General features: G+C 46.3%; 1 protein-coding gene across 4 annotated transcripts in view; it reads left to right on the top strand.

Annotated features, from left to right (window-relative positions):
- FBXW9 (F-box and WD repeat domain containing 9) overlaps nucleotides 1-26993 on the top strand; it is a 503699-nt gene that overhangs the window by 144726 nt on the left and 331980 nt on the right. The window contains exon 1 of one of the 4 annotated variants that reach the window (XM_069604111.1): nucleotides 12228-12336. The exons of 1 other annotated variant lie outside the window; for it this stretch is intronic. The gene's annotated coding sequence lies outside the window, so the exon portion shown is untranslated. Of the gene's footprint in view, nucleotides 1-12227; nucleotides 12337-12359; nucleotides 12508-12864; nucleotides 12887-26993 lie in introns of those variants that run through there. 2 more of the 4 variants (XM_069604113.1, XM_069604112.1) reach the window with 2 other exon arrangements.

Genomic DNA, 26993 nt, shown 5'->3' with positions numbered 1-26993 from the left:
CCACTAAGGGAGCAAAAAGGGCCATTTCTCTAATGGTAATTAGCCTTCTCAGTGTGAGTAGGCTAGTTCCCGTTATTATGCAGGACTTCGCCACTAGGGGCAAAAAAGGCCCATTTCTCTAATGGGAACTAGCATTCTCAGTGTGAGTGGGCTAGTTCCCATTATTATGCAGGAATTGTCCATTAAGGGAGCAAAAAGGGCCATTTCTCTAATGGGAACTAGCCTTCTCAGTGTGAGTCGGCTAGTTCCCATTATTATGCAGGACTTGGCCACTAGAAGCAAATAAGAGCCATTTCTCTAATGGTAACTAGCCTTCTCAGTGTGAGTAGGCTAGTTCCCATTATTATGCAGGACTCGGCCATAGGGTCAAAAAATGGCCATTTCTCTAATGGGAACTAGCCTTCTCAGTGTGAGTGGGCTAATTCCCATTATTATGCAGGACTTGTTCACTAGCGGTGCAAAAAGGGCAATTTCTCTAATCGGAACTAGCCTTCCCAATGGGAGTAGGCTAGTTCCCATTATTATGCAGCACCTGGCCACTAGGGGAGCAAAAAGGAACATTTCTCTAATGGGAACTAGCCTTCTCAGTGTGAGTGGGCAAGTACCCATTGTTATGCAGGACATGGCCACTAGGGGTGCAAAAAGGGCCGCTTCTCTAATGGGAAATAGCTGCTTCAGTGTGAGTGGGCTAGTTCCCATTAGACAAAAGGACCTTTCTGCTTCTCCAGGTCGGAGGGCTGTTTCTCTCATGGGAAATAGCTGCTTCAGTGTTAGTGGGCTAGTTCCCATTATACGAAAGGACCTTTCTGACTCTGCAGGTCGGAGGGCCGTTTTCTCTAATGGGAAATAGCTGCTTCAGTGTGAGTGGGCTAGTTACCATCAGACGAGAGGACCTTTCTGCCTCTCCAGGTCGCAGGACCGTTTCTCTAATGGGAAATAGCTGCTTCCGTGTGAGTGGTCTAGTTCCCATTAGACGGGAGGACCTTTCTGCCTCTGCAGTTCGGAGGGCCGTTTCTCTAATGGGAAATAGCTGCTTCAGTGTGAGTGGGCTAGTTCCCATAAAACAAGAGGAGTTTTCTGCCTCTGCAGGTCGGAGGGCCGTTTCTCTAATGGGAAATAGCTGCTTCAGTGTGAGTGGGCTAGTTCCCATTATACGAAAGGACCTTTCTGCCTCTCCAGGTCGGAGGGCCGTTTCTCTGATGGGAAATAGCTGCTTCCATGTGAGTGGGCTAGTTCCCATTAGACGGGACGACCTTTCTGCCTCTGCAGGTCGGAGGGCCGTTTCTCTAATGGGAAATGGCTGCTTCAGTGTGAGTGGGCTAGTTCCCATTAGACAAGAGGAGTTTTCTGCCTCTGCAGGTCGGAGGGCCGTTTCTCTAATGGGAAATAGCTGCTTCAGTGTGAGTGGGCTAGTTCCCATTAGACAAGAGGAGTTTTCTGCCTCTGCAGGTCGGAGGGCCGTTTCTCTAATGGGTAATAGCTGCTTCAGTGTGAGTGGGCTAGTTCCCATTAGACAATGGGACCTTTCTGCCTCTGCGAGTCGGAGCGGTGTTTCTCTAATGGGAAATAGCTGCTTCAGTGTGAGTGGGCTAGTTCCCATTAGACAATGGGACATTCTGCCTCTCCGGGTCGGAGAGGTGTTTCTGCAACGAGAAATAGCTGCTTCACTGTGAGTGGACTAGTTCCCGCTGGACGAAAAAGGACCTTTCCGCCTCTCCAGGTCGGAGGACTGTTTCTCTAATGGGAAATAGATGCTTCAGTGTGAGTGGGCTAGTTCTCATTAGACGAGAGGACCTTTCTGCCTCTCCAGGTCGGAGGGCTGTTTCTCTTATGGGAAATAGCTGCTTCAGTGTGAGTGGGCTAGTTCCCATTAGACGAGAGAACCTTTCTGCCTCTGCAGGTCGGAGGACCGTTTCTCTAATGGAAAATAGCTGCTTCAGTGTGAGTGGGCTAGTTCCCGTTGGACGAAAAAGGACCTTTCCGCCTCTCCAGGTCGGAGGACTGTTTCTCTAATGGGAAATAGATGCTTCAGTGTGAGTGGGCTAGTTCCCATTAGACGAGAGGACCTTTCTGCCTCTGCAGGTCGGAGGGCCGTTTCTCTAATGGGAAATAGCTGCTTCAGTGTGAGTGGGCTAGTTCCCATTAGGCAAGGGGGGACCTTTCTGCCTCTGCAGGTCAGAGGGCCGTTTTCTCTCATGGGAAATAGCTGCTTCAGTGTGAGTGGGCTAGTTCCCATTAGACAAAAGGAGTTTTCTGCCTCTGCAGGTCGGAAGGCTGTTTCTCTAATGGGAAATAGCTGATTCAGGGTGAGTAGGTTAGTTCCCCTTAGACGAGAGGAAATTTCTGCCTCTGCAGGTCGGAGGACCATTTCTCTAATGGGAAATAACTGCTTCAGTGTGAGTGGGCTAGTTCCCATCAGACGAGAGGACCTTTCTGCCTCTGCAGGTCGAAGGGCCGTTTTCTCTAATGGGAAATAACTGCTTCAGTGTGAGTGGGCTAGATCCCATCAGACGAGAGGACCTTTCTGCCTCTGCAGGTCGAAGGGCCGTTTTCTCTAATGGGAAATGGCTGCTTCAGTGTGAGTGGGCTAGTTCCCATTAGACAACGGGACCTTTCTGCCTCTCCGGGTCTGAGAGGTGCTTCTCCAACGAGAAATAGCTGCTTCACTGTGAGTGGACTAGTTCCCGTTGGACGAAAAAGGACCTTTCCACCTCTCCAGGTCAGAGGACTGTTTCTCTAATGGGAAATAGATGCTTCAGTGTGAGTGGGCTAGTTCCCATTAGACGAGAGGACCTTTCTACCTCTCCAGGTCGGAGGGCTGTTTCTCTCATGGGAAATAGCTGCTTCAGTGTGAGTGGGCTAGTTCCCATTAAACAAAAGGACCTTTCTGCCTCTGCAGGTCAAAGGGACGTTTTTCTAATGGAAAATAGCGGCTTCAGTGTGAGTGAGCTAGTTCCCATTAGACGAGAGAACCTTTCTGCCTCTGCAGGTCGGAGGACCGTTTCTCTAATGGGAAATAGCTGCTTCAGTGTGAGTGGGCTAGTTCCCATTAGACGAGAGGACCTTTCTGCCTCTCCAGGTCAGAGGGCCGTTTTTCTAATGGGAAATAGCTGCTTCTGTGTGATTGGGCTAGTTCCCATTAGACGGGAGGACGTTTCTGCCTCTGCAGGTCGGAGGGCCGTTCCTTTAATGGGAAATAGCTGCTTCAGTGTGAGTGGGCTAGTTCCCATTAGACAAGGAGTTTTCTGCCTCTGCAGGTTGGAGGGCCGTTTCTCTAATGGGAAATAGCTGCTTCACTTTAAGTGGGCTAGTTCCCATTAGACGAGAGGACCTTTCTGCCTCTCCAGGTCGGAGGGGCATTTCTCTCATGGGAAATAGCTGCTTCAGTGTGAGTAGGCTAGTTCCCATAAGACAAAAGGACCTTCTGCCTCTGCAGGTCGGAGGGCCGTTTCTCTAATGGGAAATGGCTGCTTCAGTGTGAGTGGGCTAGTTCCCATTAGACGAGGGGACCTTTCTGCCTCTGCAGGTCGGGGTGCCATTTCTTTAATGGGAACTAGCCTTCTGAGTGTGAGTAGGCGAGTTCCCATTATTATGCAGGACTTGGCCACTAGGGGCAACAAGGGCCAATTCTTTAATGGGAACTAGCCTTCTGAGTGTGAGTAGGCTAGTTCCCATTATTAAACAGGACTTGGCCACTAGGGGAGCAAAAGGGGCAATTTCTGTAATGGGAACTAGCCTTCTGAGTATGAGTAGGCTAATTCTCATTATTATGCAGGACTTGGCCACTAGGGGAGCAAAAAGGACCATTTCTCTAATGGAAACTAGCCTTCTCAGTGTGAGTAGGCTAGTTCCCTTTATTATGCAGGACTTGGCTACTATGGGCAAAAAAAGGGCCATTTCTCTAATGGACACTAGCCTTCTCAGTGTGAGTGAGCTAGTTCCCATTATTATGCAGGACTTGTCCACTAAGGGAGCAAAAAGGGCCCATTCTCTAATGGAAACTAGCCTTCTCAGTGTGAGTAGGCTAGTTCCCATTATTATGCAGGACTTGGCCACTAGGGGCAAAAAAAGGGGCATTTCTCTAATGGGAACTAGCCTTCTCAGTGTAAGTGGGCTAGTTCCCATTATTATGCAGGACTTGTCCACTAGGGGAGCAAAAGGGGCAACTTCTCTAATGGAAACTAGCCTTCTCAGTGTGAGTAGGCTAGTTCCCATTATTATGCAGGAAGGACTTGGCCACTAGGGGAACAAAAAGGGCCATTTATCTAATGGGAACTAGCCTTCCCAGTGGGAGTAGGCTAGTTCCCATTACTATGCAGGACTTGGCCACTAGGGGAGCAAAAATGACCATTTCTCTAATGGGAACTAGCCTTCTCAGTGTGAGTGGGCTAGTTCCCATTATTATGCAGGACTTGGCCACTAGGGGAGCAAAAAGGGCCGCTTCTCTATTTGGTACTACCCTTCTCAGTGTGAGTGGGCTAGTACCCCCGATTATGCAGGACTTGGCCACTTGGGGAACAAAAAGGGGCGCTTCTCTAATGGGAAATAGCTGCTTCAGTGTAAGTGGGCTAGTTCCCATTAGACAAAAGGACCTTTCTGCCGCCCCAGGTCCGAGGGCCGTTTCTCTAATGGGAAATAGCTTCTTCAGTGTGAGTGGGCTAATTCCCATTAGACAAGTGGACCTTTCTGCCTCTCCAGGTCGGAGAGCCTTTTCTCTAACGGGAAATAGCTGCTTCAGTGTGAGTTGGCTAGTTCCCATTAGACAAGAGGACTTTTCTGCCTCTCAAGGTCGGAGGGCCATTTGTCTAATGGGAACTAGCCTTCTCAGTGTGAGTCGGCTAGTTCCCATTATTATGCAGGACTTGGCCACTAGGAGCAAAAAAGGGCCATTTCTCAAATGGGAACTAGCCTTCTCATCGTGAGTAGGCTAGTTCCCATTATTATGCAGGACTTGGCCACTAGGGGCAGAAAAGGCACCATTTATCTAATGGGAACTAGCCTTCTCAGTGTGAGTGAGCTAGTTCCCATTATTATGCAGGACTTGTCCACTAAGGGAGCAAAAAGGGCAATTTCTCTAATCGGAACAAGCCTTCTGTGATAAAAATGGAGCAGATTTTATAACAAAGACACCGGCTGGTTCAGGCTCTGTTGATACTAGGCAGAAAGACCATATGAAGGGTTAATAGAGGATATCTAATGGGAGGGAGTAGTTGACAGGTCACTGGGCCAGTCACAGAGAAGATTTGAAGGAGATGAACTTGGATGACAACAATTGTCCCTTCTTTGTTTTTGTTTTTGTTTTGGTTGCCAGGGGACCGAGGAAGAGGAGGTTTTGAAGGGAGACGGTTTGAACTGGGCGTATTAAGACAGCCGAACCGAAGAGGGAAGTTGTGCCGTTGCACCCAGTCATACAGAAGTTAATTAAACTAATACTATATGCGATAGTTGGAAATCGCTATTGAAGTTGTCACGTCTGAGACCGAGGCGAAAGCGAAGCGAAGGAGAGTCAGCGTACGACCGATCAGCTGAGCGGCCGAAGGTAGCAACTGCGGCGGAACGCGTAAAGGTGGAGACCGCCCCGATCCGAACAGCTGATGAATCGGTGAGCCTCCCGAGGGTAGAAGGTGCGGCGAAGCCGAAGAGGAGGCGAGTCAGCGTACGACCGATCAGCTGAGCGGTCGAAGATAGCAGCTGCGGAGGAACGCGTAAAGGGGGAGGCCGCCCCGATCCGAACAGCTGATGAATCGGTGAGCCTCCCGAGGATAGAAGGTTTGGTCAGCGGGGAAGTCAAGACGAACAGCTGGTCGTAGAGGTGAGAGAGGGATAGTCGTTACCAGCGGCCATAGGCGACACTCGAAACGGGCGTAACCCACTGATGAGGATTACGAGGTAGCAAGCAGAAGAGTGCCACCCCGTGATCGATGAGAAGACACATATGACGGGACCCAGATGAGTGGCGGTAAGCTGTTTGAATGAGAGAAGGAGCACTGCTGTGATCCGAATTGAACGGCTGCGAGTCAAGACATATGTAGCCGAGTTCTGATGTTGAGAAGTTGACTTCGCTGCGCTATATATTTATTAGAAAGCTGACATGTTATGAGTTACTGAGGAAACGACATTACGCCAAGGAAATATGTAGGAAGAGCCATACGATGTGCACTGTGTGCGAAGCAACGAGACGCAGGTGGAAAGAATATTGAGTTTATACTAGTAAAAGAGTGAAGAGAATAAGGAAGGGGACAAGATCTATAACAAAGGAGAGAAGAATAGGTAATATAATATAATCTTGAAAAAAGGCGAAAGAAAGACTAAAAGAAAAGAAATGAATCTGAGATACAAAGATGGAGAAATCACCCAAACATTATTATAGACGTTAAAGAAAAGAATACGAAAACTAAACAAGAGTTACCTGAACTATTCTGTTTCGCTTGGCCAAAAAGAACTCTGTCCTATCCAGAAGAAATCGGGAGACCACCTGTATCCTTTTTTTTTAAAGTTATAAGAAATAAAACACAGAAAGAAAGTGGAAGAGATAAATGGTGATAATAAAAGTTAGCCTTGGAATAAGAATATACATTCTCCGTTTAACTGTGTTTATGTACCAATTTTTGTGTATAAAACCTCACAATTTGGTGTCAGAAGTGGGATTTAAAAGACGAACACCATGGAAGAACTCATTAAAACGCTAAGTGAGGGGCAACAATTACTTCAACAGGCGTTACAGTTACAGAACCAACAAGCCCAAGCCGATAGGCAAGCATTTCAACAGGCCATACAACTACAACAAGCTCAATTAATGGAGGCGACCACCGTACGACGTCATTCTTCTCAGTGAGAGTCGGCTAGTTCCCATTATTATGCAGGACTTGGCCACTAGAAGCAAATAAGAGCCATTTCTCTAATGGTAACTAGCCTTCTCAGTGTGAGTAGGCTAATTCCCATTATTATGCAGGACTTGGCCACTAGGAGCAAAAAAGGGCCATTTCTCTGATGGGAACTAGCTTTCTCAGCGTGAGTAGGCTAGTTCCCGTTATTATGCAGAACTTGGCCACTAGGGGCAAAAAAGGCACCATTTATCTAATGGGAACTAGCCTTCTCAGTGCGAGTGGGCTAGTTCCCATTATTATGCAGGACTTGTCCACTAAGGGAGCAAAAAGGGCCATTTCTCTAATGGAAACTAGCCTTCTCAGTGTGAGTCGGCTAGTTCCCATTATTATGCAGGACTTGGCCACTAGAAGCAAATAAGAGCCATTTCTCTAATGGTAACTAGCCTTCTCAGTGTGAGTAGGCTAGTTCCCATTATTATGCAGGACTCGGCCACTAGGGGCAAAAAAGGGCCATTTCTCTAATGGGAACTAGCCTTCTCAGTGTGAGTGGGCTAGTTCCCATTATTATGCAGGACTTGTTCACTAGCGGAGCAAAAAAGGCAATTTCTCTAATGGGAACTAGCCTTCCCAATGGGAGTGGGCTAGTTCCCATTATTATGCAGGACTTGGCCACTAGGGGAGCAAAAAGGACCATTTCTCTAATGGGAACTAGCCTTCTCAGTGTGAGTGGGCTAGTACCCATTATTATGCAGGACTTGGCCACTAGGGGAGCAAAAAGGGCCGCTTCTCTAATGGGAAATAGCTGCTTCAGTGTGAGTGGGCTAGTTCCCATTAGACAAAAGGACCTTTCTGCCTCTCCAGGTCCGAGGGCCATTTCTCTAATGGGAAATAACTGCTTCAGTGTGAGTGGGCTAGTTCCCATCAGATGAGAGGACCTTTCTGCCTCTGCAGGTCGGAGGGCCGTTTTCTCTAATGGGAAATAGCTGCTTCAGTGTGTGTGGGCTAGTTCCCATCAGACGAGAGGACCTTTCTGCCTCTCCAGGTCAGAGGACCGTTTCTCTAATGGGAATTTATTTATTTATTTATTTATTTATTCGCATTTGTTAAGCGCACAGAATCAGCCCTGAGGCATCGTGGCGCTGGTTACAGAATAGCGCTGGTTACAGGGAAAGCGCGTCTTAGTTACAGCATACAGAGGCATACATGCAAACAGTTTGGGCAGTAGCAATAGTTAGCAGTGTGTGCCTGAATGGCAGTAGGTAGAGGAATTTTAGTTAAAGAGAGAGGTTTTGAGTTTTTTTCTAAACGCTGTGAGGGAGCCTTCTGCTCTTAGAGCGTGGGGGAGATTATTCCAAAGTTTTGGTGCTATGTAGGGGAAACCCAGCCCCCCGGCTGTAATCTTGTGGATGCGTGGTACAGTGAGTTGGTTAGTGTAGCAGAGTCTGGTAGGTCTGGATGAGGTCTGTCTGAGAATGGTGTCTGAGAGATATGATGGTGCAGTGTGGTGGATACATTTGTGGGTAGTAGTCAGTACCTTGAAGGTGATGCGTTCTTTGACAGGGAGCCAGTGAACTGATTGCCTTGCCAGTGAGATGTGGTCCCTTTTGGAGATGTTTAGTGCTGCTCTTAGAGCGTTATTTTGGGTGACCTGGAGTTTGTTTAGGTTTTTTTCAGAGGTGCCGGCTAGAAGTGCATTGCAATAGTCAAGTTTAGCGCCTATGGTAGCTCTTGCTATTGAAAGGCAGTTTTCTTTGGAAAGGAATGGTTTAATGGCGTTGATGAGTTTAGTGCTTAGTGCAGATGCGGAGACAATGGCACTAACTTGTTTGTCCATGGACAGGGTTGCATCAATGTAGACCCCTAGCGTTTTCACAGAGGATAGGAAATAGCTGCTTCCGTGTGAGTGGGCTAGTTCCCATTAGATGGGAGGACCTTTCTGCCTCTGCAGGTCGGAGGGCCGTTTCTCTAATGGGAAATAGCTGCTTCAGTGTGAGTGGGCTAGTTCCCATTAGACAAGAGGAATTTTCTGCCTCTGCAGGTCGGAGGGCCGTTTCTCTAATGGGAAATAGCTGCTTCAGTGTGAGTGGGCTAGTTTCCATTAGACAACGGGACCTTTCTGCCTCTCCGGGTCGGAGAGATGTTTCTGCAACGAGAAATAGCTGCTTCACTGTGAGTGGGCAGGTTCCCATTAGACGAGAGGACCTTTCTGCCTCTCCAGGTCGGAGGGCAGTAAGGTCCTCTCGGGTCGGTATCCAGTGAGGCTTGGATGACAGTTCAACACCTGGGTCAAGACGAATTTGCACAAGAGTCCAGAATCCAAAAACGAGATAAAAAACCAACGGTTACAAGGCCAAAAGGTTCCAGGCAAATGGCAGTCGGTTGTGAGTATCCAGGGTCAATACCAGTAGAAACAGATCCAGGACAATGGTAACAGATGCAAGGAGAAAGACGAAGACAAATCTGTGAAGCAGTCCGTGGTCGTAGAGCCTAAGTATCCAATGAGATTCAAAACGCCAAACAGTCCTTAAGCGGCAGCTGAGAAGCACTGACTTTGAGGCTTCTGATGCTTTTAACTGCTAACACCAGTCACATGATGCACATCACGGAAGCGTGAGGAAAAATCACGTGCTAACAGATGATGAATGCGATTGGTAATCATTCACCTCACGCGACGCTTGAATCTCCGTGTTCCTCGCCGGCAATGTGGAAGTTTCCATGGAAGTTGCCACAGCACTGAGGGTCGAAAAACTCCCGGAGTGCCAGTCAGCACTCTCCGTTGTCGAGCGAAATGCCGTTTCTTGGCGCCATGATGAGAGGTGACTGTCGTGCCAGGTAGGTACAGGCTGATCTGTGTAATTGTGGATTGTTTAACAATGCGTGGACTGGGAGACGTGACAGAAATAGCTGCTTCAGTGTGAGTGGGCTAGTTCTCATTAGACGAAAGGACCTTTCTGCCTCTCCAGGTCAGAGGAACGGTTCTCTAATGGGAAATAGCTTCTTCAGTGTGAGTGGGCTAGTTCCCATTAGACAAGGGGACCTTTCTGCCTCTCCAGGTCGGAGAGCCTTTTCTCTAATGGGAAATAGCTGCTTCAGTGTGAGTGGGATAGTTCCCATTAGACGAGAGGACCTTTCTGCCTCTCAAGGTCGGAGGGCTTCGAAAATGGATACTAGTTCCCATCCAAGAAACGGTCCATCGGTTGCTACGGCCATTTCTCAGATGGGAAATAGATGCTTCAGTGTGAGTGGCCTAGTTCCTATTAGAGAAATGGCCCTTTTCTAGGAGCAAAATACGGCCATTTCTCTAATGGGAACTAGCCTTCTCAGTGTGAGTCGGCTAGTTCCCATTATTATGCATGACTTGGCCACTAGAGGCAAAAAGGGCAATTTCTCTAATGGGAACTAGCCTTCTCAGTGTGAGTAGGCTAGTTCCCATTATTATGCAGGACTTAGCCACTAGGGGATCAAAAAGGGCCATTTCTCTAATGGGAATAGCCTTCTCAGTGTGAGTCGGCTAGTTCCCATTATTATGCAGGACTTGGCCACTAGGGGCAAAAAAGGGCCAATTCTCTAATGGGAACTAGGCCACTCACACTGAAGCATCTATTTCCCATCTGAGAAATGGCCGTAGCAACCGATGGACCGTTTCTCGGATGGGAACTAGTACCATTTTCCAAGCACCAGTTAGCTGCTTAAATCTACACCCTCCTCCAGGTCACTTAAAATATATCACACAAAGCAGTTTTAAACTTCATTATTTTCAGATGTCCATATTTAACAAGCGTTTATTTTGGGTAGAATGTAATATTTTCATTGCACCATATATAGAGCCTATATTCGTAAAACATTGAAAAACAAACAGGTAACCTATTCACACATTACCTTTTGATATGAATCTAAGTCTTGAAAGTATATTTTCAAAATGCAACCTTTTGCTGAATTGCATTCTGTTATTTGTAGTCTCCCATTCAAGATCGGTGTGAATAAGGCCACAATTGTACACCTTTTGCCTAAACATGTTTCTCTAAGGATTTATATATTTCTGTGATTACCTTATTATGGTATGTGTACGTTTAAAGTAATCTTTACTGTTCAAAGCCAAACATGGGGGTGAGGGGAAACGATGAGAGGGCAAGTCTTTATAAATGCAAATTTGGTAAGAGGTTGCAAGCCCAGGGAGGTTATTTTCCCTCATTGTTACCATGTGTTGCTTTTCAGGGCACAAGTAGAGGATACATGTGGCTGGACGTCCTTTTTTCAGAACCTTGCTTGGTGTTTTCGAGGCCGGCAAACTTGCTGCTACGAGGATTTCCACCAGGTTGCCATGTTCCAAGTGCATACGTTTACCCACAAGACCACATAAAAGAGTCATCAAAGCACATCTCTCACATTGGGATTTTGTTTTCCTGGAAACATAGATTGTTGGTATTAAAATGTGGGCACCTTTTATACTTTGCCAGCGTACTTATTGGAAATCTACCCTCGCAGGTCATTTTTCCAGCGATTGTATATTTGTATTTTACTAGATACCTGGTCCTAGCCCAACCAGGCTAGTTGGAAGCATCACCCATGAATGCACAGAGAATCAAACTCTTCAGTGTGTTCTTTCATTTAAGCACATTTTATAGTTAACAAAAAAAGAGAAATAAAATACAGAATCGGGATTCATAGTTATAAGTGTGGTTTTAATTTACAAAGTATTTTTTTTGTGTCACAGCTTTATGTAGTAAAAATTTAACTATTTGGCTTTGGCTGAATACTTTGGATAGCTATTCAGTAGTCGCCCGAATACTAAATCTACTATTTGGGACACCCCTAGTTCAAAGTTTGAAAAGGTGGGAGTTGAAAACCGAAGTTACAAAATAAAGCCCTCAATTCCTCTCTGCTCATTTCCCATGACAAATGCACAAATTCCAGCTCTGCACAGCACAAGCCCCAAATCCCCCCTCTAGACAGAAAAACCCTTTCTTTCTTTCTTTTTTGTTGCACAGGAAGAATCACCAAAAGCCCCCTCTTTCAAGATAACAAATGCAAAACCCCATGCAGTCCCCACCCCACTTTCTGCATAGGACACATTCTTAAATCTGCTCCCTTACAAAGGACCAAACCCTCCCATGCTGCACGAATAGTTGCTCCGCAAAGGACACATTACTCCTCTGCACCGCAGGCACCAAAATTCGACCCTCTTCACATACCAACCCCTTCCGTAAATTGCGAAATGGTTTAGCGACAACAGGGCTGCGGACTTATTTGCCAGGAAACTGTAAAGCGAAATCTCGTGTTCTTAAGCTCGCAGTCACATTGCTCGCCACGCCTCCTTTCTTCCCGCTTCTGCAATGATCACGGGGTGCCGATGGGCGTGGACGTCTGGGGCAGCGTCTGACGTACGTCGCTTGGACGTGACGTGCCCCTCACGTGATGCGGAAGACGGGTGTTGTGGGTCCTTTTCTCTCAGATGGGAACTGGATAACACCATACCCTTAGCGACGTGAAGCTTCGAGGGGAGGAGCTGGTGAGAGAAGGGTTGAAGTACTGGGGAAGTGGCAGTGGGTGCAGAGGAGAAAGGGGAGCAACAAGTGACTTTCTCAAATAACAAAACGGGGAGAGGAAGCAGGCACGCAGGGTCTAAAGTGTCCCGATCCTGGGCTTCTTTGGTCTCCCACTGTGTGCACGTCTTGACAAAGTGGGTCCCAGCCTGAGACTCCAGCTAGTTGCGAATTGCAGATGCCAAGGGATAGGTTTACAAGTTGTGAGAGCATTGCATTTAAGGAAACACGTCATCTTCCGAAGCGGGCAGCCCCCGCTCCACATGTCCAAATTAGTATATCATTCGTGTACGTTTTACTGTTACTGTTTTACTGTTATGGCGAGTGCTTTGTCAAGGGAAATAAGCACCATGCGCCGTGTGCATTCCATGCTCCAGAGGGATGCATGCTTGAATTGCACCTAAATTATGGAATGGGCTATCTCGGGAGATATACATGTTGATAAATCAGGGCCCTCGAATCGTTGTATCAGTTCTGAAGGGCTTTGAAACCTACCTTTTCAAGTAGCTGACATAGGTGAGTCACATTAAAATTAATCTAGGGAGTCAGTTCGGTGACTTTGGTCTGATCTTTGCCTACATACTGTGGCTTTGATGTTTAGTTTAATCTGAGCCTATGGATGATTAATTTCGTTTAGTGCTTGATATAAATATCTCAAAATCAGATATGAAACTTTGATTTTATGCACAGCAGTTAGGAACTCACATTGGTGCAATTGTACCTCCTCCCCTTTGTCACAGGTCATTTGTTCACAGGTGATTTTCATACTGAAGGAAATGTTTATATAATGAGTGATTTATTTAGTTATTTATATACAAGCCTAGCCAGAGACAGATGTATTTACAATACGCAGACTAGGTGCAAACATGAACACCGGAGGCCATGCTTTGTGACCCCAAATACATATTTTCAGGGTATTATTTGGGGAAGGTGGCCTTTGCCTAAGCCACCTGGCCCCACTTTATGGGACATCCAGCACTCTTTAGGGCACTCCTAGCACTTGGGTCCCGCTGTTAAAGGAAGGTAAGGTAAGAGACCCCTTTACTTAGGTTTCTGGTTACAGGTTATAGATTCAGGAAAAAGTCCATCAGGTAAAAGGTAACACAGAGAGATCCACCGGCACCCTCTGAGTCAAGCAGCTCCCTTCTAACTGACACTCGGGGAACTCAAACGCTCAACTTTCCAGATTCCACAGCTCACAGTACTGACACAAGGAGAAAGCAGGTTACAACCTATCCCCCCTCCTTTGCACAAATAAAAGGAATAGAACAAAGCACTCATCTCCAAGACCAAATTCCCAACTCACCAAGACCCAAGTCTCTGAACCAACCGCTCCATTCCTTTCCAATCACAGAGAGAAAAGTCCCACTCCAAAACAATCCCTCACCATCCTTACATGTGGAACACCACAAGACAACGCAACACAGACCACTAGACAATCCTACATGTTGGCTAAACAGCAGGACAACTTGCACAAGAGAAACAGCCCTAACACTCTAGACTGCAAACAACAACCCTCGTACAACCGACAAAACCATCACCCTTCGACTACCCACAACCACACACTGGTGTGCAGCAAAGTCACAGCTGGTATCCAACACCACTATAATCACAACCCCTCACCAACATAAACACCACTCAAAGATGCACAAAAGCATTCAGGTTGTCATAAAAGGCAAAACCAATTGACAATGCTATAGCGCTACACGCACAAAATAAACAGAAACGGTAGAGGAATCTACCATTGGGCCAAACCATCCTCAGACAGCTCCTACGATGAGAACTCCATCTCCCTCTCTCTTCCTCCCAGTGCCTCTCCTTCATTATGCATTACCCACCGAGCAGTGCACAAGACCGGCCCAACGTACCTACAAGACAAGATTAAACCCTACCTCCCACCACGCATCTTGAGATCAAGCCCTGCCCTTTTACTAGTGATTCCAACCTCCAATTCAGTGAGGATTGGAGTATCCCCCTTCTCAACCTTGGCTCCAACTCTGTGGAACTCACTCGCCCCGCACATTTGACACACCCAAGACTACATGGCCTTCCACAAAGCTATAAAAACCGGCCTCTTTCCGTAAACCTGATTAAGACCATCTAGGGCTGCCAAAACCCTACATCACCATGGACCACGACTTCAATGACATTACAATGGAAAGTAATTACAGCTTGCGGACAAATGTTCGAGGAGATACCGAGCAATGGCAGCACTGAAAGTGACTTACAAGTCACCAAGACAGAATTAGGAAACAGTTACCGTAGATGTAACGTCCTCCGGGTGCTAGATATAGGACTACTGACTATACGCTTCCTAGGCCTACTACACATGTCTAGCTGCCTCCAGTGCCATCTCCCTCTGAGTGCAGCTATCATGAAACATGTGCATGTAATCCAGAACAGTGGGCTCGTAAGAATAAAACATCCACTCCAGACACTCACCTCTCCTATCACTATGCTCACTGTTATGGATTTACTTTGTCATCTTATAATTAAGAGACCACAGTAGTTATGCTTCTTAACGCTATTTTATTCATACAACAACTGTTCTGCCTACCACATCACTCTAGAATTCCCCTGCCACCATTCTATCATTCTAAATTCTACCTAAGCTATAATTATGTTAAACTAGTACAATTACAACACACAACCCCCCCTTACTTATCATTTAACTTCTTACTAACATGTCACCAATAGTTGCTCAATCAATCTCGTTGGTTTGCGAACAACTCTTTGAGATCTATTTCTCATAGTCATTTCATGTGATCCCTCTCCAATGTCCATGTTCCAGGAGTTCACCCCAATGTCAAAGTCTCTGCCTTCATGATTTACTCCTCCACCCACATCTCCTCCCCCTTTGTCAGTTGCGCACTGTTCTCTTGGGAAAGACCCTTCACCACCAACTAACGCTTCCTCATCATTCGCATACAACCATGTCAATCCAATATCTACATCAGAAGCACTCGACACATTCATCTAATTTCCCCCACACTGTTCTTCATCATGCATGTCCTGTACAAATCTTTTAAAAAAGGATACATTTCTCGTTACCTCGCCTTCACTTCCTACTGCCGTAACCATGGACCCTTTTACATTTTTGACTTTCAACAGTGCTGGTCTATATTTCGAGTCTGTTTTCCGTCGCTGTTTCTGTCTCACATTCACTGTGTCTCCTTCCTGTAATTTTATCTCCGCAACTTTTCTTTTAAGATCCACCCACTCTTTGGTTTTCAATCACTTCATTTGATCCCTTTCTCTGATTTTATCCTCCTCCTCTGCTGTGTAATCCTCCAGTCTGAGAAGTCCGATTCGTGGCTTATACCGGATCATCAGCTCTGCTGGAGAGTGACCCGCCATCTCGTGGGGTATTCCTATAGCTCCTTAGCATCTTGAAACTGCTTGAGGAAATGGCATGTCATCCACCACAGCCCTTTGTCTGGTTCTTTTCAAATTACTCATAAATCTTTCCACCATCCCATTTGCTTGAGGCCACAGGGGTGTAATCTTTTGATGTTGAAAACCCATGTGAGCAGCAAAGTTTCTAAATTCATGCCCTTAAAAGGGTGCTCCATTGTCCGTTTTGATTATTTGAGGTATTCCCCACTCACTAAAAAGCTCGTCCAATACCATTACCACATGACGAAAAGCCGTGGACTGGACGTGCTTTACCAACGGAAACCTTGAGTATTCATCTATTGCCACCTTCCTCCAGTGGGCCAAAAAAATCCAAAGCTACTCTGTCCCACGGTCGCTTTGGCAATGTTACGATCTTCAGAGGCGCTGTATGAGTCACAGGGGATGTTACTTGGCATGCAACACACTTCTGGATGACATCCTCAACAATCAGATCCATACATGGAAACCATACTTGGTTCCTTAAATTTTTCTTTGTATTTATTACTCCCCTGTGCCCTTCATGAGCCAACATCACCAGGGTCTCCCTCAAACTCCTGGGTGCCACAAGTCTATTCCCCCTTAAAAGCATTCCCTCTTCCGTTGCAGACAATTCGTTGCTAATCTTCGCTAACCTATTCATATCTTTCATATCCCCCTCCAACTTCTCTTCTTTGTCAATGCATTGCCATTTCCCAGTTCTTGTGAGCCTGACCGCTACTCCTATCATTGGATCAGCTCGGCTTTTTTCTATAAATGTCTCCTTGGTTATCGCAATGGGCAAAGCATATGATGATATGTATGATATGTATTCTTCTGCCTCCACCTGCATTATTTACTCCACCATGCTCACTGAATGTCTCGACAAGTAGTCAGCCGGGTTTGCATTTCTCCCTGGTCTATGTACAATCTTGTAATCATATTCTTGCAGTCTCATGTCCCACCGCTCAATCCTTGGGGGCATCTTTACCCTGGGATTTCCAAATATCGAAACAAGTGCCTGATGATCTGTTACCAACACGAAAGGTTTTCCAATTATAAAGTGGTTAAAATTCTCGCAAGCCCACACAGCAGCAACCCTCTCCGCCTATGAGTACGCCTGTTCAATGTCACTTAATGCACGATTGGCGTAGGTGATGATCTTTGTTTGCCTGCCTTCCATTGTTTCAGTAGGATCCATTTGAGCTAGAATTGCTCCCAATCCCACCGGGCCAACATCAGCAATTACCTCAGTATCCCAATACGGATTGAAATATGCCAACTGTCTGTCATTTGCTAGCTCACTCTTTATCCTTTTAAAACTTTCTTCACAATTTCCATTCCAAATGTATTTCATATCCTTTTTCAACAGCTGTCTCAAGGGCTCAGTTAATGTAGCATACTCTGGCATGTATCTTGCACAGTATCCTACCATTCCCAGGAAGGATCTTAGCCCAGTAATATCTCTTGGGGCCTGTAATTTCAATATCCCTTCCACTTTCTCTGGATCGGCCTTCATGCCGTCCTCCGAGAATATGTGTCCAATGAATTTTAGGCTGCATTTGTTTATTTCACACTTTTGCGCATTCAATGTCAGTCCACTTTCCTGCAACAGCCTACACACGTATCTCAGAGCGGCATCACGTTGAGCTTGGTCAATCCCATACACAAAAATATTGTTGCTGTAGTTAAATGCATTTGGTGATGGTGCTATTACTTTTCTGATGGCTTCTTGAACATTTTCGGCTGCAGAAGAAACTCCAAAATGAAGTCTCTTATACCTGAGTAGCCACTCATGGGTACTAAACGTGGTTATCAGACGAGATTCTTGATCGATCACCAGTTGGTGGTAGCCCTGGTTCAGATCCAATTTGCTGAATCTCCTGGCCATGTTCAAACGAATAATCATGTCCTCTATATTTGGGCCTGGATGCCTCTCCCTCAATATAGCCATATTGGGTATCCTCATATCTACACAGAGCCGAAGCTGCCCATCAGCCTTGGGGAAATACACCAGAGGAGAAACCCATGGAGTCGGGCCATTCTCTACTCTCTCTATGATGTCATTGTCCTTCAATTGCTTCAGTTCTTGCGATACTCTCTTCTGCAGATGGAAACCCACATGTCTTGGGTGTTGGGGGACAGGTTGAATCGAGCTATCAATGTGCAGGTGTATGTCATGGGATCTCAATTTTCCAATTCCCTGGAATAATTTTGGGAATTCACTTTTCAGTTTCTCCAGATCCATGGTTTCTTACTCCATGGACCTAATAGCTTGGGACGCCACTGGAATTCCCTGTATCTTTTCTGATTGATTGTAATGTACGTCAATGAGACCTAAATTAGTTGCAGTCTTGCAGCTGATAAGACACCGGCCAATAACAGGGCTTTTGATGACATGTACGTTGGTTGGAACGCATTTCCCCATGTGAATTAAATTGCACTGAAACAGTCCTATCTTCAACAACCGTTGTTTCGCTCCCCACTGGAAAATTGTAGCTCTTGAGGTCTTCAGAGGGTATTGTTCAGCCACTTTCCGGTATGCCTCCTCACTCATAACGTTGACAGTGGCTCCCGTATCCACCAGGAATGGTATGTCCTCTCCATTCAAGTTTACTATCACTCTTATAGCATTCTTATCGTTTTCGTGGTCGCCTATTAACCTCACATATTCTGTGCTGTACCGGTCATATTCATATTCTCCTTGGTAGCTTGTTGATCCCACATCTTCCTCATGCGTTATAGTTGGTATTGGTGGATTTTCATTTGAGTCCCCATATTGTATTCTTTCTTGAGTTTGTGCTTCATCATCGGTTCTTACTCTCTGCCTAAAATCATGCACATTCTGATCAGCTCCTACAATCTGCAATTCATCCATGGCTCTGACAAACCCTGATTGAGGCAAATGACATTTCCTCTTGTTCCCGGATGAGATCTCGTATCCCTCTCTGCAGGAATCCGCCCTCCAACACTCCTTTGGGTGTCATATCTTCTGTTCAACGTAATCTGTGAACTGTTGTTGGGAAACGGCGCATTTATCCTCTCTCTGCACATGGTCTGGAAGTGGTTTTCTTGTCCACATCGTAGGCACAATTGGCCCATAGCAGGACAAGGCCCTTTGTGTGGAAATTCAAAACCACAACGGTAGCATTGTCTTTCACTGTTACTCCTGCGCACCAAATTAGGCGATCCTATTCCTGAAGGTCTCCTTTGCCACTGGATGTTTTTGGTCATGACGGCTATAGTGTCTATATTCTTCGGGTTCTCTATATTTGCCGCCTGTGCATCCACCCTCTCATATACCCTGGCTAGTTCCAAGACTTCTCTCATTGGTAGAGGCTTTTTCAGCAGGTGTTTTCTGAATTGTGATGATAGGCATCCTTCAATCACCTTCAGCCATATTACCTCATCATCATTGAAGTTGGTGAACTCACAGAATGTGGTTTTTTCTTTTGTAATCTGAGTACGAAGTGGGCTATTGTTTCGTGAGGGCTTTGTTTGCACTGGTTAAAAATATATCTTTCATAGTCTCTAATCAAGGGAATTATTATCTGTGCATTTATTGCATTCACCAATTGGGGATAGGTTGTTCTCTCTTGGGGAGGAATCGTCTTGATTATGCTCTTTATTTCCTTCCCAACCAAATTTGTGAAAATGTCCATCTTATTTGGAGCATTTTGAATTGTAAGTCTCTTGTTTTACACTTGTCTCATCTGTGTTGTATTTTTTCTTTACAATTTTATTGTGAAAGTTTGCAGCCTTTATTTGTATCAATCCGATTCCTCTTTATTCCGGTTTTTAAATTTGTATCTATTTAAGTTCTCCTATCTTTGAATGTCTTTCGTTAGTTCAAATTGTTTGTTTGTGCGGCTGTCTTTACGAGAAAAAAATGCTGTTTCCAAGATGGTGGCACGTATTCTTACGTCCGCAGGTTCTTTCCTTTAGCCCCTTTGTTACTTCCTCGTTATCGTGTGCAGTCCTACGCTTGCGCATCACACTTTGTGTCCATATCCCTCGCGCGTTGGCTTGTGCGTACAGGTACGTTGTTTCCCTGTTCAAATGACGCCTTAGTATCCCAAAGTCATTTCGTTAAACCCCACGAAACACACTTCTCTTCTCCGCTTCCAGAGGCATTAATTTGTTTTAGTAACATTTTTCCTACCTTGCACTTTTGTGATTAATACGCCGGGCTCCACTTGTGTACCTTATCTCGTTTCCACTTATGCCGTACCTTCGGCGTTCCAGTTTACAGCAATTTCTGTTCCACTTGCCCCAGGACACTCTCGGTTTATCCTCGTCGCCAATCTGTTATGGATTTACTTTATCTTCTAATTAAGAGCCCGCAGTAGTTATGCTTCTTAACGCCATTTTATTCATAGAACAACTGTTCTGCCTACCTCATCACTCTAGAATTCCCCTACCACCATTCTATCATTCTAAATTCTACCTGAGCTATAATTATGTTAAACTAGTACAATAACAACACACAACACTCGCTCACTCTCTACTGTACGCCAACACACAATAGAGAACAGCTACACCCCTCGATCAATTTCGGTCGAGCTGCTCACATACAAACAATACTCCATGAGCACCTCAACATCCTTTTAGAACGCAGCTATATCCCATGAAAAGATCGGTCTAGCTGCACGCATAAGCATCCTACACAGACCTGCCGCCAGAATGCAATCTCGGAGACCAACCACCAGACTGCACACATTCAACTGATCTCTCAATACCACCACACCTAATGTTAGGATGCAGCTACCATCAGGCAATCGCACCAGCTGCTCACATATTGAGTGCACCCTATAATACCCTACTCTCTCGATTGGCCTGGTCTACGGTCCCCGAGGGCGTTCAACTCACAAGCACTTTGAGGTCATACCAATGATATATAGAGCGCTATATAAACGCCAAATAACATAATACCTGGTACACTTCCTCTGGCACTTGGGAGACCTTAAAAGCCACTCGCAAAGCTGGCTGGCTGCACCTCACAGACCTGGTACATTGATCTCAGCTCACTGCAGCTTGATGATCTGGATACTGCCCCTTGAATAGTTGATCCTTATACACTGGCCCTTGCTGCAATGTTCACTTGCCTGCCCCTCGCAGACCAATCTCTCTCTTGATCTGCCCCCTGCAGACCCGGCTCCAGTTAACTCTTGATGTGCCATAGCAATGTTCACTTGCCTGCCCCTGACAGGGATGATTCCTCAGCCCCTTGCTGAGGCTGATCTTCTGCACTTTGCAGGGTCTGGTCCCCTTGTAACTCACTGGGCCACCTTCTTCTCTTTAAGGTGTGGGGGGCAGTGGATGTCTCCTTACCTTTGGTGTGTCTTCTTCAGGTGTCTCTCCTTCTGCTTTTTCTCTGTCCACCTTTGACAGCTGCACACAGGGTTCTTCAAGCTTGTCGCCAATGTTAAAGGAAGACCACAGCCTCAGGCAAGGTAAGGGACGTATCTACTTGCATTTCTGGTTACAGGTTTAGGAAAAAGTTATGTACATCAGGCAAAAAGTACCCCAGAGACATCTACTGGTGCCCTCTCCGTCAAGCAGCTCCCTTCTAACTGACACTCAGGAAACACTCAAACACAAACACTCCCTCTGTCACGTAATTCCCCCTTTCTCACCTGGGAGCGATCCTTGTAGGATTTCTTGGGCGGTGTCTTCTTACGCGCGGACCTGGTCTTGTATAAGCCCGCGCGAGCCTCTTCTGGCTCTAGTGTGCGTTCAGAGCTCCAGGATTCAGACACTCCGGGATCCAGGAACCAAGAGGGTAAGCACACAGCACACGAGTCCGGGAAACAAGGAGGAAGGAAGAGGGTAATGGGAATGGAATTAGGAGGTCCAGGAACAAGGACAATAGTGTAGCGAACTACGGAGCACACGTCTAGTCGCTGCTTGCATTAGCATTGAGACGCGGGTGCGCGGCCTATTTGTAAATACGCTACATCTGACGTAAGGACAAGGAAGATGTTGCATGTTAGATGGCCATGTTGGGAGTATCAAGGAGTGAAAGCCCCGTGGTGACAAGAACCATGAGGTCCAAAAGGGCCGTGTTCTGCGGATCATGATACCCTCAGCATTCCAGAAGCAGGCATTCCACAGTTTACATGCTCACAGGCACAAAGAGAAAAGCAGGTTACAACATATGTTCCTCCTTTACACAAACAAAAGGAACAGAACAAAACACTTGCCTCTAGATTTCCTTTACACAAACAAAAGGAACAGAGCAAAACACTTGCCTCTAGATTCTCCAAAACCAAAGTCCTAACACTTACCTATACCCAAATTTCTGAAACAACCCCTCCATCCCTATCTGGTGGCTCAATTACTAAGTTTCCCCTTGCTGCAATAACTTTCACCGGTTTGGCCACCCTCACTGCAACAGGCACCCACGCATAGGTTTGAATCCCATCCTCATTGCCAATGTTAAAGGAAGACCACGGCCTCATGTAAGGTAAGACGCTTCTTTACTTAGGTTTCTGGTTACAGGTTCAGGAAACATGTAACACAGAGACATCCACCGGTACCCTCTCGGTCAAGCAGCTCCGTTCTAACTGACAGTGAGGGATATCTCAAACACTCACTCAACATTCCAGAAGCAGGAATTCCACAGCTCACAGCACAGACACAAGGGGGAAAAGCATGTTACAGTCCCCTTCCCTTGTAAACCACAACACCTTCAGTGATGCTGGAAATTCATTGGAGGGACAGGGCCTCCCTGTCCTTGTCCTGTAGTCCTTTTTCATTTGTGTTCTGTATTGTTTTCTGCCCAGGAGTCCATGTGGGACTTCTGGCAGTGCAGCTCTTCCTATTTTTGGTTTGGTGTACAGACCCATGGGATACCCTTGTGGCACCCGTGGGTGGGGGTACAACCGTGTGCCTCTAGTGTATGTTTTTGGGCACCTGTGTGTGGCCCACAGAGCAGGGTATGGGCTGGTGGCAGCTCCATGCTGAATTTGACAGGTGCTCTGAGTATCCTCCATTTTGGGATACCCATGCCTTGCCATTGGAATCAGTTGATTCCTGATAAGAAACAAGATGACCCCTGTGGCCTCTTGCTTTCTATTGCCTGTTACCTTGTTTTTGCAAAGTCCCGGGAAGCCCTGACTCTGTCCCTTCCCCTTAACTGGCTATTGGGTGGAAGTTCCATCTATGGTGTTGTTGTGAAGTTCAGGCCAGACTGGCTGGAGCCTTCCGCGTGACTGTATGTTGTGGGTACACCCTGTGGGTGGGACCTGGGTGAATGGAGTGTGTGACCAACATGCACTTCTTGTTGTGGATGTCTGGTTTCTGGTGTTTGACACAACGACTGAGACAGCCCTGCCCGAAACTGGTATGAATGCAGTGTGTAGTGTTGAATGGCTGGGTACTTGTCCCAATACACATTCCTTGCTGTGAGTCTCTGAGAGGGAGGAGTATGGCCTGGATGCACTGTATGCCTGATTGGCTGACTGACTGCTGAATGCCCTTCTGAGTGATTGGTTGCCTAAGTGTTACCCAGCAGAATGAATGGGAGATCAACTAGTATATCTGGGGGGCCTCTCACTGCTAGAAATCGTTCAGAAGCTGAAGTTGTTACTTGAAGCTTATCCTTGAAGCCCAGCTGGAAGAAGATTTGCTGCTGCATTTGCTTCGACCCGATCCGAAAGCTGTCGAGTTCATCGAGGACTAATCCGAGAGAGGACCTGGTTAGGCGCCCTCTTCCTGTGCTCTGAGGGACCATCGAGCACCACTAACCTTCGCCGAAGCTCCCTGGAAGTCAGACCCTCGAAAGGCTGCCGACCGGAGACTGGGACCGCCGAGGAGAATGAAGATAAGCACCGGACATTCCGCCCACCGTCATCGACCACGGTTTGCAAGTTTGCTGTAACCGCTGGAGGCCTGTCAAAGCCGCGTTGCCCAGAAGCGGAGACCGCTTAACGCTGTGCCATCGACGACCGGAGCCGCATGCTCCTTTGCCTAAGACTTTTTATTCACGACACGCTCGTCCGCACCGCCACCCGCCTTATCCTGCCGGAGAAGGCCATGCCGTCGACACGCCGAGGAGCATCCGCTGGTGGGTTTCCTGCCACATGAAGACAGTAGAGACGCCGGACGACTCGACGCCCTTGTTGGGCCACAGTTCTTTACAAACTCTTTGCGGTCCTGAACTATCGACATCGAGGTGCCCCGCACCCCTCTTCCTTGCAGAACGTCTTCGTCTCGTCGTCGACGAGCACCGTCAGGATCGAAGCTTCTGCCTCGACGCCACCTAACTTCCATCGAGGATTCTCGACGGCGAGTTCACTTTCTTCGTGGCCCATCAAAGATCTGTGGCTGCTGCTTTAAAGGGAGTCACTCAAGAAGGATCCCTCGACTCCTCCTCGAGGAACTCTGCTATTCACGGTACTTTGGGGTAATAGAAACATAGAAACATAGAAGGAAATAAGATGTATAGAACAATATATGGGCTGGGCTTGTGATATTTTGGGGGGGATCTCCACACAGAACTGTGTTTAATGGTAGAGGCCAGTATTCTGCCAATTGTCCTATCCCACTGCTTTCCTCCTCTTATGTCTATTGTTGGTTACCTTTATTAAGTGATTTGTGTGACATTTAACCAGAGTACAGTTGATGCACTTTAATGAAATCTAATAATGATTGTGGTACCACTTAGAACTGTATATATTTGCCTTTGTAGATTTACTGAGCACAAAGTGAGTTATTGTGATTGTGTATATAACCTTGAACCTTAATTAGATAAAGACTGTGTTTTAACTAATAAAGTGTGTGGACATTCCTTTGTGGGGTCTTGGGGACTACACTGTCTTTAAGAACCAGCCTGCACCACCTCACGAGAAGCTAGGCCCTGATTGCTCGTCCATTGCTACCAACAATAGAGCAACTTGGCTGGGGTCCTCTGTGCCTCTCCTCTACCATATAGAGAGCAGGAGTACAGACCCCCCTCCAGTCTTTACACTGGTGGCAGCGGTGGGATGCTTATGGTTTTAAGAATCAGTGTATAACCGTGCCACTTACAAAATATCTGCACTTTGTTAAATTGAGGTTTAGTTGTGTACAAGATAACTGCATTGCAAGCAATGGGGTCTATTGCACATGGTACATTGACTAGGATGAGCTTAGAGGCTCTCCAGAGTGCTTGTGAAGCCAGGGAGTTAGACTTTGTGGATAAGTCTAGGGCTGAGCCGATAGCTGCCCTGGCGGACTACCAGACTGATGGTGAAACTCTTGAACGGGGGGATGCAACCAATGAGGACTCTGCCCCTGGGGTTGTTGCTGACTCTGTTTCCAGGAATGCCACCATTCCTGCTGCCTCTGTTCCGACACCTAGCAATTCCGTGCAACTTGAGTTATTAAGGATGAAATTGGCCTTTGAATCCCGCAAGTTGGAAATAGAAGCTGAGCTTAAGAAAGAGGAGCTGACACAGCAAGAGGAACTCAAGAATAGGGATCTTGAACTCAAAGACAAGGACACTGAATGTCAGAGAATCCAGCTAGAGAAAGCTAGAGTGGAGACTTCAGCTAAACCCATTGAGAGTAGTCAGGTCCCCAGCCACCAAGTTTATGAAAGATTTGGTTGGTGTGTTTGTGGAGGGTTCAGATATCCTCCAATGGATTGAAGCGTTTTAAATGGTTTGTGCACTTCATGATGTTGATAAGAGAGATTGGGCTAAGTGTTTGTTAAGCAGAGTGCCTCAGACTGGATATAACTGTATTCTGAAACTGAGTGTGGAAGAGAGGGGTCAGTATGAGTGCATGAAGTCTGCTTTGATTGTCAAGTTTGGCAAGACACCTACCTTAAAAGGTTCAGGGATTTTAAGAAAAGAGAATTTGTCTTGGGTTGACTGGGTGAGTGCTGCCCGCATGAACATGATGGGGTGGATTGATGGATATAAAGTGAAAACATTTGTTGAATTGTCCCACCTTTTTGTTTTTTGAGCATTTTTCTGAAGCCTGTTCACCAGAGCTGCGTCAGTATGTTGTGGACCAGAACATTTTGGATACCTTTAAGCTGGCCAGGCAAGCTGACAAGTGGGTCTCCCACCGGGTGTCCCCGTAGGACTCCCACTGAAAGCACTGAGTAGTTGGGTATGGCAGTTGTGTTTAGCAATCATGAAGTAGCAAGGCCGGAGGATGTTGGACATTCACATTGAGCACATTTTGAGAGACGAAGGGTAGGACAGGTCACAAATGGGGGAATAACCTTTTACTCCTCTGCAGATCTTACAATTGTAGAAGCATTCATTTACTATATTTTATATCTACATCCAAGAGTGCTATTGGCCTAAAGAAGGATGTTGGATCTTTTGTGCTTCCTTTCTTGTATACAGGAGCCATGTCCCCCCTTCTAAAATGTAGACAACTTCGCCCCCTCACAAGTACATCGGATCACTCTTGTTAAAATGGGGCCCACCATTCAGATAAAGCTTTAAGCAGGTTGTTTAGGCTGCTTTCCAGATTTCATTTCCGTCACTCAGCTTTTGTTCATTGAGACCTTCTAAGTATGTAATACCACAGTCCTTGAAAATATAGTTGAAATATTCTTCAGCTATCCTATGATTTGTCATAGTGACCAGTTATAACCTTTCCGCTGTGCCTGTAGCAGCAAGTGGCAAATGTCCTTTGGTCTTTATTATGCTGTTAAAGAAGAGATTCCAGAGCACATTTATGTAGGCTTTCTCTTTTAAACTTAACTGCTTTTAAATAGCTTCTTCCTTTCGGCAAAGTAATTTGGCTTGGTACTTACACCATGAATTTGCCTACATAGCCTCACTTCTTTCTTCAGCTTTTCTTTAGCAGATTTGTTCCATTCCTCCATTTGAGTACTGTATGTTGTGCCTCACGTTTATTTAATTTGGCACTTTGTCGGACAGCTTTCCCTGATGCCATTTATTTCAACAGATCAACAAAAGTCCTCCTAAAAATCCATTTGCAGATACTGTTGGGTCGTTTGTTTGCCACCCGTGCTTCCAAATCACAGTTTTTGATCGTTGCCTTCATGGCAGCAGTTGTTGCATCTCAGTAGAATCTGGTGCATGTCTTTTCACGCCCTGCTAAGCAGCCTTTACTTTCTTTGCAGTCCGGTTGTGACAATGTACCGCTTTTAACTCCAAAGGTACGGGATCGCTCTTTGGGAGTTTGACATTTGCCAGACCATTATGCATGCAAAATGTGCAACCAGAAATCATTAAACACTTAAAATTGGGACCATCCTGAAGTGATTCTGTGAAGTGGGCAC

This window comes from Ambystoma mexicanum, chromosome 3q (assembly GCF_040938575.1).
Source record: "Ambystoma mexicanum isolate Mex_15411 chromosome 3q, UKY_AmexF1_1, whole genome shotgun sequence".
Lineage (NCBI taxonomy): Eukaryota > Metazoa > Chordata > Amphibia > Caudata > Ambystomatidae > Ambystoma > Ambystoma mexicanum.
The sequence above is the reverse complement of the archived record's forward strand: the minus strand, read 5'-3'. Positions and strand labels throughout refer to the sequence as shown.